The sequence below is a fragment of the Eriocheir sinensis genome, chromosome 3 (assembly GCF_024679095.1).
Source record: "Eriocheir sinensis breed Jianghai 21 chromosome 3, ASM2467909v1, whole genome shotgun sequence".
Taxonomy (NCBI): domain Eukaryota; kingdom Metazoa; phylum Arthropoda; class Malacostraca; order Decapoda; family Varunidae; genus Eriocheir; species Eriocheir sinensis.
Genome location: NC_066511.1, coordinates 24,016,103 through 24,029,863, shown reverse-complemented (window position 1 = coordinate 24,029,863; position 13,761 = coordinate 24,016,103). Strand labels below are relative to the sequence as shown.

General features: G+C 44.4%; 2 protein-coding genes across 3 annotated transcripts in view; one reads left to right on the top strand and one right to left on the bottom strand.

The window, feature by feature from the left end:
- The window catches only part of LOC127006964 (uncharacterized), a 114,973-nt gene that overhangs the window by 19,212 nt on the left and 82,000 nt on the right, over positions 1-13,761 (top strand). The window lies entirely within an intron of this gene.
- The window catches only part of LOC127003322 (uncharacterized), a 69,598-nt gene that overhangs the window by 32,609 nt on the left and 23,228 nt on the right, over positions 1-13,761 (bottom strand). The gene's annotated exons all lie outside the window — the stretch shown is intronic.

Genomic DNA, 13,761 nt, shown 5'->3' with positions numbered 1-13,761 from the left:
AACAAGATTCAAGTATTGGTCAGGGACTTCTGCTGCTTAACTGGTGCGATTTCTTTACCTATTTTTCAACAGTTAATACGAATAGTTTATGTTTTACGGCGATACATTTATCTAGTGTTTGACTGATGTGACTTGACTTTGTCTCCCCTTGAGCCAACGAGCGGTTTATTTGTTACTGCAAGGGTATGGTCGTTCTGGCTATGGCGCACTGTGACGCAGCATTCCTGTAGCATCTCGAGGAGATAACACAACAGGCGCCAGTTATGCAAGTATTCCCCGTTACACTCGTATCAGTCTGTGCTGTTAGGGTTCCTCGCCATGGATAGGCTCGACGTTTCATCATCTGTGTTAATACGTAGCAGTTGCCTAATACCTGCAAAAAACTCCTTCTCTTCCTTCATATTTCTTTTGTCATAGTCACATCTAAAAACAGTGTAACCTTTGAGAGCTAAGCCATATTTCGCCATAAGAATTCTTACATGACCGCGCATTATTCTGCTGGCAAGGTATGTGATATTTTCTAGGATTTTGATGTCCTCTCCATACGCATGATAAGACAATCAGCCTCAAAGCACCCGTACCTTGGTCTTGGTCTTACCCCAGAAGACCTGGAGTCCTCAAGGCTTCACCTCGTTCAGAGCCATCACCAGAACCTGCAGGGACTTGACGAGTATTATTGCATTACGTAAAAAAAAAAAAAAAAAAAGATCAGTGCCCCTGGTATTGCCAATGCATGCTTGACAACGAAAAGTGATGGGGCAAGAACGCAGCCCTGCCTCGTTCTCGTTTTCACATGAAGAGGCTGGCACTCACATCAGTGGAACAATGCCGAAGTTGTTGCAGCCTTTACGGTCCCTTGCCCTTTCCAAATTGGGACGACCAAACCCTCTTGTAGTTATAAGAGAGGGTACCAAAGTGACATATGGCAGTCAAGATCGTGTGGTATCCACGGTTCATACATAGCCACACATCCACCTTTGAGCAACTCTGCATTGGTATTACAAACATCAGCTGTATTTCTAGCCCTCTACCTTGCCACAACGTCTCTGACCTCATTGGGAGAGGATGGGGTTGCAATGATGGGTGTGTCAGAATCCACTATCCGTAAACCAGAGGTTGAGGGTTGTGCTCTCGGAGTGTCCGCCGTGTACAACTGTTCAAAGTACTCAGCCGAAAGAGCCTACTTTCTGGCCAAGATTGACACGAGGTATTCATCTGCTGTTCCGATAGTGCTCAGCTGAGTGGGACACTCGGAATGGAGCTTTTTCAAAATTCGGGAAGCAGTGTAACTTCCCTATTTATTACAGTACGTTCAATTGACATAGAATTATTGCCTGAAGTATTTTTTTTTAGTACGGAGCAGCGTCATCTTTTATGAGACAGAAAACACCTTAAGGCAGAGCCCAGAGGCACTGCAAGTTGTGTAAAATTTTACGAACAAGGCTCAACATTTGCATGAACGGTGAGTGGCGGCGGTGGCGACGACGGTCAGCCATTCACGTGCGTCGTTGTTGTCGTCGTGCCGTCATCATGGTCGTAAACAGTAAAAACGCGCCCATGAGTCTGTGGCCTCGACATGCAGGCCGCGGCGGTATCGACCACCGCCTCGGAAATTATAGGGAGTGCCAGGCGCTTGGGAAGACCTCCCTGCTCACCCCCACGACTCTCTCTCTCTCTCTCTCTCTCTCTCTCTCTCTCTCTCTCTCTCTCTCTCTCTCTCTCTCTCTCTCTCTCTCTCTCTCTCTCTCTCTCTCTCCAACATTTCTTTTTTGTCTTTGTCCCACATCCTCCCGTTATCCCACTGAATCATATTTTACTATCGGGTGTTCATTTCTGTGATCCGCTTAGTCTCGATGTGTTTACATCTCTTTACCTTAGCAACCATTCAGAATTCTGTCAATCTTTTTCATCTCGAAATTCCAATTCGTCTTTCACTGCCTTTCTAAAACATTTCATTCCGCCCCTCCATCACCCACTTCCTTTGTGTTCCTTCCGTTTCTCTCCCCTCCTTGGAGCGAGGCCCATTTCTCCCCTTAATAACCAGAAGTCTCTGCGGCTTTCGGCTATTAAGGTCAACGCGAAGCTGAGGATTCGAATTGGAGCCGGTTTCACGGACGAGGTCCAAAGTTACTTTTTCTTCATTCCTGTTTTCCTTGCTCCTCTTCTTGCTACATCCTACTTGTCAGAGTGCAGACTCCGAAACAAGAGTAAAGTCATTTGAAGGTCATTTTAGTGTACTTTATTGAGAAGAGTCTCCCTCTTTTCTTTGTGTGCAATTTGGTGACTAATAACCTGGAGTGAAGTCTTTCACGTGGCGGCTCATACTCCTTCACTGCTGCGACGAGACAAGGAGGAACACCGCCGCGTTTCACACAGCAAAGAATAAGAGGGATCACCATAGCTTTTGGGGCAGCAGTGGAGGGCCCTAAATGGTTTGGGATGATGGTGTGAATGGTAGTTGTTACACCAACGGATTAAATGGCGTAGTTACCGTAAGCTGTTACCTCCTCTCTCTCGCGCCAAGCCAGCGCTGCCACATGCCATCAGCTGCGATATGAACAGTGGTAATTTGCCTTTCACAGCAGTGCTCATGTAAGCCTTGTTTGCCTCTTGAGCAGCGTATGAATGGTCCAAACCACTTGAATGAGAGACGGAGAGCTCACCTTTTGTTGGGTATAAGAGGACGCCAAATGAGGAGCATAACTCCCAGCGTCACTATCACCGAGTCGTCATGATGGGAAAGCTTCGCCTCGAGGATTGAGGTCAGGGTGAGGTGAGGAGTGCAACTGGTATTCGGTCGCTCAAGATGTGAACATGATTCTGACTTTGATATGCCTTGTGTAATGCTCTTCTGAGTTCTTCACAAACAAAACAATCCCGCCATAGCTGGGAAAGGCTGGGGCACCTGATATACGAGCACGTTGGTTCTCTTAACGTTCCCCCAAATGTGTGGGCTATAAATTCTACTTTTATGGAATTCATGGTAGCTTTGTCTCGTTTCTTTGCATAAAACTTCAGTGGAATATATGGTATGAGGGAGAATCGGAAAGTATCGTTCTTAAGCTCCCTTCAACCCACCAAGCGTTTGTTGCTGAAAATTAATTGCTTCTCGGTTCAAAGCGCAACAAAATTCATTTCAGCGCCCCTGTACCACCTGTGTGCACCGGACCGTGAGGCGAAGCTTGTGTTAAGAGGGAGCATTAGAAGGACTCGTTAATTTACGGAATGATACTCCCACGCCTCTGTACATGGAGTAAATCTTGTGTTTTACCGGCTTGATTCACATTATCCTAGACTCCATTTGTGTTAGAAACAATTATTCTATTTCATCAACAATAAAATACCTGTTCTACTCCATCAGGGATCGTTTGTCCTTAACTGATGATCAACCGTGAATGATCAATCCCCCAATGACTGTATTTTTGAAATGTTGAGAAGAAAGAGCGTTCTGAGATTGCGAGGAGTTAGGTCAAATAGCAGTGCAATAGGCGGTTTTCATCTCGTATTTCTAACCCTGGAATGCTGGCGCTGTCGTCGAGGAAGGTCACGTTACTGATTGGTTGTGGATGGAAGGACAGCCGTGTAAACCAATCTCTCAGTCTTCCTTCTTAAGTGCCTCCCTCCTTCCTCCTCTTACCTCCACCCTTTATGCCCTCCTCACTCCCTCCATCTTTCTTCACTCGCATCCAATACTTCAAATTCCTTCTCTGTATCTTCTTGTATCGATCTCTCCGTGCCTTCCCTATTCTTCTACTCCCTTTAATTTCCCTTTGCTGAATATTCCCCAAACTCCACATTCCTTGGATTTTCCCCCTTCCCCTCCTCCCCCTATTCGACCCTCTCTCCTTTTTGCTATGTTATCTCCCCTTCCTCATATTCTTCCCCTACTTCATTTTTTCCAATCCGCAAATTCTTCCTCTTCCTCACCCTATTCTACCCACTCTCCTTCTACTCGTTATGTTATCTCCCCTTCCTCATATTCTTCCCCTACTTTATACTTTTCCAACCCGCAGACTCATATTCTTCATCTTTATTATCATCATAAAAAATGGGGAGAAACAAGTTATGAAGTATTCTCATGGTTGGGAGTTCCTTCGGGCGGAAAATAAGATCAATAGACACACCCCAGCTCACGGTGCGGCAGACAGAGTGAAGGGATGGGGATGGCTGACGTGGGCGGCGGACCAACTCCCATGCGAATATAAGAGAAATGGAAGAAAGGGGGAAGATGGAGGAGGAGCCCGATAGGAAAGGAGAGCAGGAGGAACGCAGAAAACTGAAAGGAAAGGGCGAACAGTTGCAGGGAGAGATCACAAAGGGTGGAGGGAGAACGACAAGAACGGAGGAAATGAAAGATGGTAGCTGGGAGGGATTGAACGACGAGGGGGGGTGGGGGGCGGGGGAGCAAGAGGTAGCGAAAGTGAGACGTGAATAAATGGGAGAAGTGTAACCATAGGAGTGACGGGAGGAAGTAAGAGAGGGTCGGATAAAGCAGGGAATGAGAGCGAAAACAGTGGAGGAAATGATTGACGAAGGGAGAGGGTGATGGGAAGGGTGAAAGGGAACGATAAAAAAAAAGTGAAAATGGAAAAAAAAAAGTTAAAAATGAGAGAGGGGGGAAATTAGGGAACGAAAAGAAAGACACAGGAGAGGATGGATTAGAAATATTGACGTGAGGAAAGAAAGATGGATGCAGGAAAGAGGGCATAAAAGGTTTTGGCAAAAGTGAAAGAAGGAGATAAGGAAGGAGAAAGACAGCAAGATGGATGACAAAATGAAGGGAAAGAGTAGGAGAGGCACAAGAAAAAAGACATAAAAGAAGTGAGAACAGGGAGACAGAGAGAAGGATAGAGGGAATGGATAGAAGAGAATGATGTCGTCCTTTCCATTCTCAAACGCAAGTCGGAAAGGGATCGATGAATGATGGGATGGAGAGAGGTAGAGAAAGGCAAAGGAAAGTGTGGGGTTAAGGAAAAGACAAGAAGACGGGACAGAAGTAGAAACTCGTAAAAATAGTGAGAATGAACGTGTATTTCTCGCTAAACTACCGATAAACTTGCTCCTGGGCTATTTTGAAGATGTTACTGTCGATTTTACGGTGTCTTTCAAGGAAGCGCGATGTCTTGACTGCCTCGCATATTCACGGGCACGCAACGCAACCTTAGATGATGATGTTCAAAAGAATGATAGCAGAGTGTGTGTGTGTGTGTGTGTGTGTGTGTGTGAGAGAGAGAGAGAGAGAGAGAGAGAGAGAGAGAGAGAGAGAGAGAGAGAGAGAGAGAGAGCGAGAGCGAGAGCGAGAGAGAGAGAGAGAGAACTGGGAATCGGACTGAATAAACGATGGGTCAGACTTTATGAATAGTCCCATTTGTAATAATTTATCATCGCCGCCGCTGTGTCTGCATAATGAGGCAGAGGAAAAGAAAGAGATCAAGAAACACCTCCAAAGAAAGGCAACGCCACAGAAGAGAGAGAAAAAAATCGGGGAAACAAAAGAACACGCAGAGTAAAAAAGGAACAGATGAAACTCCGCTTGTCAGTGATCCCGACAAATCTATTCCAGTATCTATGCACTTAAGCTAACTCCAACGACCATAACCATCTCTAATCACTACCATTAAACACACACACACACACACACACACACACACACACACACAGAGTAGGTGGTTTGCTGGGTCCTGGATGCTGGTCGGATGGATGAGTTCGGGTCGCAGGAGAACCGGTGGTGCCGCGTAAGCTTAAAGGTGCGTGCCCAGGAGAAGCGGGGGCGGCCATCAGGACTCCCGCTAGGCATGGCGATGGTGGTGATTGCGGCGGTGATGGCGGTGGAGGTGGCGGTGGAGGCGGAAGGTGAGGGAAGGGCCGGACGATGAGGAGGCATAAGTAAGTAAGGAGTAAGAGGTGGAGGAGGAGGAGAGAATGGTGAAGGAGAAAAAGGAGGACGAGGAAGTTAGAAGGTATAGTTGGAAGGAAAAAAATGCGGAAGAGGAAATTGAGAAGATAACAAAAACATGAAAGAGAAGAGGAAAAGGAGGAGGAGGAGGAGGAGGAGGGAAAGTAAGTGGGGATGGAAAAGATAACTAGGAGATGAAGAAAAGGACGATACCAATGGAAAGAAGAAACTATGATGATGATGAGGAGGAGGAGGAGAAGGATGATGAGGAGGAGAAGGAGGAGGAGGAGGAAGAGGAAGAGAAAGAGGAAGAAGAGGAGGAGGAGGAGAAAAAAAAAAGGAGAAAGTAGCGGAACAATGAGGGAAAAGAGCAAGATGAAGAAGAGAAGGAGGAGGAGGAGGAGGACGGTGAGACGGGGAGATTAGGAGGGAGAGGATTTTGGAGAAAGTACAGCAGCAGAAAATAACTAGAAAGGAGGAAATGAAAGAGAAATGTGGAGGATGAAGATGGAGGAGGAGGAGGAGGAGGAGGAGAAAAACAACAAATATTTCTTCTGAGGGCCGGGAACAAGCCGAGCAGAAACGGACAGGAGGGGGGAGAATAATGACCAGGGGGCAGGGAGTGAGGCAAGAGGGATGAAGAGGCGGAGGAGGAAGACGAAGAGGACGAAAAGAAGGAGGAGTCGAGTGAAATAAAAAAAAAATAGTGTGACAAGAGGAAGAGGAGGAGGAGAAAGAGGAGATTGAGTGCTTGGGAAAGGAATGAGTGTGCAAGATGAGAAGAGCAAAAAAATGAAAGGACAGAAGATGAACGAGCGTATGATAATATGGAGGAACCTGGAATTTGGATGTAAGGAGACAGAGGGAAATGACGAAACACCAGATAATGGAAAAATAAGGGAAAAAGAAGGATGAGGTAGGAGGCGCAGGAGGATGAGGAGATGCGGGCAGAGGAGAAAGAAGAGATTTGGATGAAAACGAATGAGGAGGCGGAAGAAGGGGAAGGAAAATAAAGTGGAGGAGGGAGAGAAAGAGGAAAGGATGTAGGAAAAAGAGAAATAGGAATAGTCGGCGGGAGAAAGAAGGAAATTTAAATGTACAAGAGAAAAATTTGATGATACTGGCTTAAGAAGAGATTAGGATGACAACGAATGAGGAGGCGGAAGAAGGGGAAGGAAAATAAAGTGGAGGAAGGACAGAAAGAAGAAAGGATGTAGGAAAAAGGGAAATAGGAATAGTCGGCGGGAGAAAGAAGGAAATTTAAATGCACAAGAAAAAAAAAAACTGATGATGTTGGCTTGAATTTAGGTAGTAGGTTGATGCAGTCCGTGATGTTGATGAGAAATGAAAATAATCCTCGCTACTAATCATTGGAGGAGATTACGTGAAATGGAATGAAATGAAACGGGATGGAGGAATTCGAGGCGGTATATAGGGAAGAAGAGAGTGAGGTTCTTATTTTCAGACACGTTCGACTCTCACAACGTTCATGGTGTAGCAGCCTTGCCAAACTACCCATCGGAACAAAAAACTACCCCAAAAGAAAGGTCCATAACCTCTACGAAGGCTTTATTAAATGTGGGTGTGTTAGCCCCGAAATGTTTGATAATAATGGACACGAAATGGGAGAATGGGATGCGACAGGAATGGATGGGGCAAGCGGGTCATGGTAGGAAAGGGGGTGGAATAGTGTCAGTCAGGTAGGACGGTAAGATGCGGAACCGGAATAGGATAGATTACGGATGATGAAAGGACGGGGAGGGTAAGGAGTGGACGGATACAAGTTGGACGGGTTTGTGAAGTCTCGGCGAGGAAGTGTTGGAAGTGTCAAGCAGAGCAGTAAAAGGCAAATGGAATGAGATGAAAGAAAACAGAGTATGGAACGTGAAAGAACGGGGCGTGTAAAGGAGTGGACGGTAAGAAAGTGTTCGTGCAGTCTCTGGGTTGAAAAATGTTAGGGTCAGATAGGACGGTAAAAGGCAGAACGGGAATGAAATGTAAGAAAATGGAGTACGGAAGATGAAGTGACGGGAAGGAATTGGAGCGTACGGATATAAGTTCGACGGCAAGGAAGGCTTCATGAAGTCTATGGGTTAAGACACGGAAAGGAAAAGGGTTAGAAGAGAGTTCGGTAGGACGGTAAGAGACAGAACTGGAATGAAATAAAAAAAATAGACTGCGTATCATGGAAGGCCGGGGAGGGTAAGGAGGGACGGTGACAAATTGGATGGTAAGGAAAGAAGCGAGTTTAGGGAAGAGGGGGTTCGTAAAATCTCTGGGTCAGGGAAGAGCAACGGTGCCAGATTGTCTTACTCAGCCTCTTATATTTACCGACTTCCGACCCAAAAACTGTCTCGTGGACCCCAATAAGGAGATTCACTTATAATTATCGTTAAAATAGTTAATTCCTGATGTTTCTTGGCAATAGTTAGGCGTCAGAAACCGGTAAATACTATGCTCTCAGTACGATAATCTGGCAACGGTGGGGAGGAGGGAGGGAGGGAGAGAATGACTAGTGCAGAGTGATGAGATCAGGACCGAGTCTAACGAAATGGTGACTCTAACTCTGATTGTGCTGACGAGTGAGCGGAGTTCCCTGTGACCAGTGTGATGAGATGGGCTGGCTGACAGACATTGATTTTTCCCATGCGTTGTGTCACTAAGTATGTGTGAATGACCCCCCCCCCCCCCTCTCTCTCTCTCTCTCTTGCTCTCCCTCGCCCTCTTTATCTTTCGCTCTCGCTCTCTCTCGCTCTCTGCATACATCGTTGATCAAGATAGTGATGGAAGTTTCAAGAGCTTTGCAAATAATCCCTATCTATCCGCACTCACTTAATCTCCTCCTCCTCTTCCTCCTCCTCCTCCTCCTGCTCATCTTCCTCCTCTCCTCCCTTTATCGCTCTCCTCCACTTATCTCCCTCTTCTCTCTTTATGTCCTGATCCACGGTCGTTTATCTCTCAGCAAAATCATCAAGCATTAATCAGACTCTCAGTTAGGGTGGTCTGAGCCTTTTGGCCTTATCTACACCCCCACCACCACCACCACCACCACCGCCATTCCCTTAACCTTTACCCACCCTCAGCACCGTCACTCCACCAACATTATCTTTCCCCTTCTGTACTACCATCATCACCTATGACACTAACCACCGTTCATTACGTTCACTTATCATACCACCATAACCTATCACCGTACACGATCACCGATTTCACCACCGCCACCATCACTCATTTTTTTCACTGCTACGATCACCACCACCACCGCCACCAACGCCACAAAACATCACTAACCTTAGGCCATTACCATCACCACCTTGAATTATTGATACCATTACACGCACTATCGTCATCATAATCACAATTTCCACACTATTCATCCATGTTCTTTGACCTGGTAAACCGAAGGGATGCGGTAAAAGGGAAGAAGGTTCGGTTCTATGCATAAATACCCACTTAAGAGGTAAAGCGAGCCATTTCCCGGCATGCCTTTTTAGAAGACGATTTAGCATTTGAATGGTAGAACAGATTGTGATACGGTTATTACCTCTTTCATTCATGTTTTAAAGGTATTGAGAGAGAGAGAGAGAGAGAGAGAGAGAGAGAGAGAGAGAGAGAGAGAGAGAGAGAGAGAGAGAGAGAGAGAGAGAGAGAGAGAGAGAGAGAGAGAGAGAGAGAGAGAGAGAGAGAGAGAGAGAGAGAGAGAGAAACGTGAACCTGCTGTTTTTTAGGAACTGTTGAAAATACAAGAGAACAAAAGAAGAGATCGTTAGGTTAGAGCAGCCACGCTGTATTGCTTCGGTGTAGAATGTTTGCAAGCTAAGATAGACGGCGCTAAAAGCAAGGCAGCCAGCAAGCCGTCCAAAACGTATCGTGAAAATGATTGACGTTCACTCCAGCCTCGTACCTGCAGCCATGTTCTCGACACAATTCAACAGGTTCTATGTATTTTTAACTCTATTCCAACTACTCTTTCCGTGTGCCAGCAAAGGATGGTCGGCGGCGCAGCACTGTAGCGTCACCCACACAGCGGCCCTGCACAGTCACGCACGGAGATCACGTTAAGTCACGGTTGTCAGTCCAAATGCGTGAAGTTGAGCCTCAGACACGCAGGTAGACACACGCTGTAGTCGATAATTCTTTAGGGAGTCGTGCATATGGTTCACCTATAATGTTACAAGACTTAGTGTAGTGCTGTCTGCATTGAACGGCTACATTATCTTCTTACCTCTAAATACATCAGTGCAAAGAAAGGCAGCACCCAGAACATGCGATAGTTTGGCTGCCACTCGCTAATTCCTGCTTGGATTATAGTTTGACACCAGTGTAAAATGAGATAGTAACAAGAGTGATTAATAATACCTTACGGCCTCGGATACATTAAGTGCAAAGAAAATTATACCCAACAAAATAACCCTAAAATTATGATCTGAGGTCGGACTATGCGTTTAGGTAACATAGTCATCACAATTTACATTCACTTACACCCGCTCACTATGCTTCACCGCGGACACCATTGCCTAACGTCGTCCTCCTACACACTACCCACCACCACCACCACCACCACTACTACCACCATCAGTACCACCATCACTACTACCACTAACTCCCCTCGACACTCAGCAGTTAATCTTCTCTTCCTCGCTCCCTTGGACCCATAGCATTCGATTCTTTACAAATGCAGATATAATGAAGGCGACATTCTTTAAACACTTCACTTAATGGCAGTAAGCTTCATCGTTGAAACCCGTCCTTCTTGCTCTCTGAACTCTGGCCTAACACAAGGACTGGAGGATGTTATTTCACAGGCTTCGGTCACGCGAGAAAGACTTCGACCGAGGAATTAGCGATACAGGATACTTGTTTGTGCAACTCCGAAGACTTGGGGAGGAAATTTACTTATAGCTTATTATTCAGCAAGTTTCAGTAACTGGAGTGTTGGAATAGATTAAAAGTTGGTCCTCACATGATGCAACTCGATGCACGGAACTTGAGGAAGAGGAAAATTAAGCTAATTTTTGCGTCGTGACGTTAATAGAGAAAGAGAGAGAGAGAGAGAGAGAGAGAGAGAGAGAGAGAGAGAGAGAGAGAGAGAGAGAGAGAGAGAGAGAGAGAGAGAGAGAGAGAGAGAGAGAGAGAGAGAGAGAGAGAGAGAGAGAGAGAGAGAGAGAGAGAGAGAGAGACGTGAATACAAGGAATATTTCCCCTTTGTTAACGTTCCGATACTTTCCAATACCGATAAAGTCATCAGAAGAAGATAGCGTGTGTGTGTGTGTGTGTGTGTGTGTGTGCCATCATCCACAGAGGCGCCGCGTCAATATGTCGATTTTGTATTCCCAGTGAAGTAGGAGTGACGGCGCGGCGGCCTTTTTATAACACAATTTTTTTTCGGGGGAACCTTGTTAGATATTCAAAAGCCACTTGACTTTTATTTCATTCATCTTAATCGTCGTGTGTTGAATCGAGTTTTATATGGAGGCCCGTGTGTGTGTGTGTGTGTGTGTGTGTGTGTGTGTGTGTGTGTGTTGTAATCTGTCTGTCTGTATTTCTTCGTCCATGTGTCTCTCGTGCCGTTGGTTTCCCTGCTTCGAGTCTTGCTTCACTGTAATCTTCAGCATCGACGCAACATTTTTTTTTACTTTTTTTTTTGTTCGTTATTGTCGTTTTATCTTCCAAAAAATTAAATGATAATGATATAATTTTGTTAGTCTTGCTCTGTTGCCATATTTTACACTTTTTTTTTAACTCAGTGTTAATTAGTTTCCGAATTATATGTTTGGCCATCAAGATATCGATAGTTAAATGAAATATAATTCATACAAGGAGGTTTCGCTTTTTTTTATGAGTTTCACGCATTTAATGTCATTGTCAGTAAAAAATCTTTAATGATAATGGACTTTATTTTTTTTTTAGTGAAACAATTCAATGTCAGATATTAACATAAAAAGATTATTTAAATACAGTGGATATATTTATGCTAAGGCCTTTACCTGTGCATCTATTACGACAAAAGCAGCATAATATTTAGAAGGATATGGTGCTATTGAAAGTTTTTTTTTCTTACTTAAAATATAAAAAAAATGGGAAAATTGAGAAAAAATAACTTTGCTCTTTTTTGTGAATATTTTGATGCTCCAAGTATTAAGCCTCCGTTAGGGAAAATAATTTAGATAACTTAAAAGCAGCAACGCAAGCCTCCTAACAAGCAATATTAAGTATCGGTTACTTTTATGATCAGTTTATTAAAAGTATTACGTAACCTATTTTGTTGGTAATGCTGTTTACTTACTTTGCTTGATTCCTTCGAAAAACAGCCTTTTAGTAAAACCATGAGCCGCCTTAAACTTTTACAGGAGAAGTGTTGACTAAAGATCAAAGCTTATAGGAACTCTTTGAAGAAGGTACATAACACTGAGCCTTGTCGATGAATTTTCCAAACGTCGGCAGTGTAGTTACAGTTTACAGGTGAGATGTTAGCGAATAAAATTGACATACTACCCCAATAATCGATGCCAAACATGTGAAGATATAACTTATACCATTCGAAATATGTTGCCCTGTGGAAGCGAACTGTTATTTTGTTGTTGTTGATAAGGATATTAATGTTGATATTGCTGTTATTTTTCTTTTATCAAGTATGCTGATGTTGCTGTAATTTATGCTGTACAGAAAATGCCGTCGCTAAAACATTTTGAGAATCGGTAAAATGTTTGGGTCGAGGAACACCAAGGATGAAGAGGAGGCCCTATTTTTCTGCTGGGCCACCTTTGATATTTGATGTGTATGAGGGGCGTTGCTATTCTGAGAACCCCCACCAGACGGCGTTATTCTGGGCGTGATAACTATCGGGGGACTGGAGGCTTGGGGGGCAGTGGCAAGGTCAGGCAAGAGGACGAACGGTTGGGCAGGAGGTGGAGGAGGAGGAAGAGGAGGAGGAGAAGGAGGAGAAGGAGAAGAAGGAGGAGGAGCTTCTGGCTGACCAACGTCGTTTCAACACGAACCAATCAATACAACGCCTCTAAAGTCATCCCTGAAGACTGGTGTATAATGTTGAGGAGGAGGATGGTAATTGTGATGAAAAAGATGATGATAATAATGATAAAAACAATAATAATAATAATAATAATAATAATAATAATAATAATAATAATAATAATAATAATAATAATAATAATAATAATATCTCTAATAAAGAAAACTGATAATGAAAATACTGACAATGACAATAGTGTTTGGATATAAATAATGAGAAAAAAAGAGTTATTTATAATCTGTATTGACAAAGTCACAATATTTATGTACCTTGTTTTTCACACAAATAATATAAATAACACACACACACACACACACACAGTTCAAGTCACCTGGGGTTCTGTCCTTGAATGGATATTAAAATTTGATCTCCTCTGAAGACGTTAATGAGACGCTAAGAGCACTAGGATCGACACAACGTATCATAACATTAACTTCGCCTCCTTTCCCTCCATGATCAGCCCCCCCCTTTAGCCCCAGCCCCGTGCCCACCCCGTCCCTTCACGCTCCCAGTCCTCCTTCCCCCGTACGGAATTGCTCCAAGCCCCTGCAGGTCTTATCAGTGGGTTCACGGGGATTACTTACTCCTGAGGGGTTGCCTGGTGGAAGTTTCCCGCCCCCAGTGCTGTATAATCAGAGTGAAAGTTTAAAAGATTTGTTATTATAAATCTTGTGCTCTGTTAGCGCATGTCATTGTAGCCGATTAAGTCTGAAAGTAGTCTGTTGTGCGGGTATGTACAGAGGCGTAAATACACACACACACACACACACACACACACACACACACACACACACACACACAATTACTCATTATTATGTATCATGTTATCTCTCTC